Raw genomic sequence first — 3,392 nt, 5'->3', positions numbered from 1 at the left:
GTCAGAGAGAGTGCGATTGGCACAGGACAGAGCGGAGTTTAGGGCTGTTGTACGTAGGGTCCCTATGAGTCGCAGGCGACTCGACGGCACATAACAACAATAACAGCATAATGAATAACTTTAAATCAGGAGTTGAAAATGGAATCTGGTGAATATTTCTACTTGCATCATTACATTTCCATTTTCTTGATTGCTTAATGTTATTTACTGAGACATAAAAATGTGGGCGACTTATAGGCCTTGGCCCTCAGGCCTGTTTTTCATTGTTTCATTTCAAACATTCTTCTAGGTCATATAGCTTTGGTGTGTCCACTTGCTGTACAGAGGTAACTTGTGGTCACTATGAAGCTGAACACTGTGACACTGATGTGTAAAATGTGATAATGGTTACCCGTGGTGGACAGTGTTTGGTGGAGCTCCCCGATTAAAACAAGCTTGGAAGCAGAAGTGACATCCATTTCCGTAATAGCTTGCCTCCAGAAATCTATGAACCTGGAGAGAGGATGAAAGGGACCCAAGTGTTGAGGACTTTCGCCTACGACTCAATGGCACTTCACAACAACAACAAAAAACAACAAAAGAGTTAATTTTTTTCTGATTCTAAATCATCCAATTCAAGCATCTTGGGAATTACAGTTGGATAACATTTGGATAGCTAGTTTGTCTTACTTGGAAACTCTGAGGGTGTTTTCAGAAGGGAGTTTTATGGCTAAAGTCAAGGCTTCACTTCCTAGCTAGTTTGAATGCACCAACCACTTGCTTTTTGAGACAAAGATGGGAAATACCCTCCCCTACAAGTTACAGCCACAGAATCTCAATGGATGGTCAGTGAGGAGTCCATTCCAACTCCACAGCAGTGAGTGTCTTACATATTTTGGACTACAGCAAAACTTGTAAACTGGAAGGAGACTGGAAGGAGGAAATTTTTTTTTCTGGGATCTCCCTTTTAATAATTTAGTGTGTTATTTTATATTACACAAAATCCCTTCCTGGTAGCTTCTCTGTGTAAGACTGACTGTTCCGTTGTGTGATCTTGGGCAAGTTATTTACCTTTACTATACCCCAGTTCCTTCCTCTTTAAACTTATGATAGGAGCACACACTTAGCAGGGTTGTAATGAGAATTAAACGAGCTAATATTTTTAAAAGTAGTTACATCGGAGCCTAGCATATTTTAAGTGCCATAAAAGTATTTGCTAAATGAATAAATAATGCTACCTTTGAAATAAGAATTGATCCAAAATCATCTATGCACGTACAAAGCTTCATAATATCATTACAAAATGATCACATTGCTTTATATTTACTTCACAGTAGGCAATGAAGCATAAACCTAACAGGATGCCTAGAAGAGAATTCAAGCTTTCATTGCCTTCCTTTACTCCAGCACTCTTACTACATAATTAAAGCATTATTTTTGGAGGTATGGGGGAAATTTATCATTTAGAATGTTATCCTGTCTCTCTCATCACAAGAAACTGTTAAGATAGGTAAACCCGTGTTTCTGTATTGCAGATGTTTTTTGCCTAAGTCTAGATTTAACCAATGTCCTTTTTGAATGCAAAGCAGACAATTCTGAGTTTAAACCGTACGTTTTGTATTTCTGACCAGCTAATTGTTGTTGATATATGCTTTTGTCTTATTACTTTGAAATTATTGGGATTGTCCTTTTCTCTTAAATTCAATCCTCCTTTGGAAACAACAGGAACTACTATTTATTTTCAATGTATTCTTAGAAATTCACTTATTTACTCTTCAATAAATGTGTCTTCTGTTTCACTCATTCCATATATTGACTCTCCCAGTAAGTACAATTTGATGGATGGGGGTGGGAGGGTGAGGAAAATTGAAAGAATTTGTTCCTGACAATAATGTATTCAAATTTTGTAAATAAACTAGTAGAAGAATTTAAAAAGAAGAAGAAGAAAAGGAGATGGGAGGAATACAGTTACCATAGTGAAAACAAAAAATAAATATCATATATGCTATATTTGAATGAGAAAACAAGAGAGAATTTCCCAAGTCATAAGAGATTTCAAAATCTTACTAGTTTGATGTGCTTGTAATTTTGGAGGTTTTTTAGTTTGGTTGTTTTTTGGAGGTTTTTTTAAGCTTGGAGTAGCTCAGAATTAAAACGGATCAAAAATAGCATTTACACTGTAGTTTCACATAAATTACTCATGGCAGGTGCCTATCTAGATATGCTCTCTTTTCATTCAAGTTAATGAGCCAGAACCATTTTGCTTATTTATAGTTAGAATTTACTACAAAGCCAGTTTGTTCAGTATATGTTCTGTGGGTCAGAAACTGAAATGACCACCTCCTAGAACTCTCTGGGTCAGTATTTCTCAAAACATAGTCCTTGATGTATTGATTTATTTTATTATTCACTAGCTGGGCTGCAATCCTAAAGATGGGCAGTCTCCTCCTCTGTGATTAACTGCCTCTGAAAACCCACCAAAGAGTCAGTTGTGAGTCAGTTCTAACTGGACAGTACTACACACAATAATGATGTGCTAGTATGATGGGGAACTTTCTTGGTGCACCACAAAAAAATGTACATAAGAAGCACCCAAAGGCCCTGTCTCTCTAGAGGTTCAAACACACCAGTGGTTCCTAAGGAGAAAGAAGGACAATCTACTCCAATGTTATTTATATCTTCCAAAAATATACTAGAGGGTCACCTCTAAATAAATCTGTTTTGATTCAATGGAACAAATGGAAGGTTTGGATTATTTTTTTCTGGGTGTTCTTTGTGTTTTGTTTTTTAAATGATTATAGCAGGAATGCCATCACTTCCTAAACAACATGCCTCCAGAAACTCTGAACTTTGATAAATGTCAATAGCTATGGAAAGGCTTCAGGCCTTTTGTTCATTGGGTCACTGTAAGTCATGCTCAAGTCAAAAGCAATCGACAACAACAACAACAACAACAATATAAAATAGCTCCCGAATTGTATATTTTCATAGTTTTTCGATAAACTCTCTGGCAGTTCAAAACCACCAGTCCCTTCCCAGGAGAAAAATAGATAATTTTACAGCCTCTACAAACCTCCTGGAGGTTCAGCTATGAGTTAATTCCAACTAGATAGTAATGAGTTTGGTTATTTTATATTCATAGTATAGGAATAGTACTAATTTGTATTATTAAACCTACTATTTTGAATCTTATAAACTACATTTATTAATACAGACCCTAGTGATTGGTACATGGAATGTGAGAGCCATGAATGAAGGAAAATTAGAAATTGTTAAGAAAGTAATGGAATTCATAAATATTGACATATTAGGCATTGGAGAGATGAGATGGACTGGCATGAGGCATTTTGAGTCAGATGACCATATGATATATTACTCTGGAGATGAAAAGACAAGGAAAAATGGGGTTGCCT

Source organism: Elephantulus edwardii, unplaced genomic scaffold (genome assembly GCF_000299155.1).
Source record: "Elephantulus edwardii isolate Elephantulus edwardi_28Jun2011 unplaced genomic scaffold, EleEdw1.0 scaffold00069, whole genome shotgun sequence".
Taxonomy (NCBI): domain Eukaryota; kingdom Metazoa; phylum Chordata; class Mammalia; order Macroscelidea; family Macroscelididae; genus Elephantulus; species Elephantulus edwardii.
The sequence above is the reverse complement of the archived record's forward strand: the minus strand, read 5'-3'. Positions refer to the sequence as shown.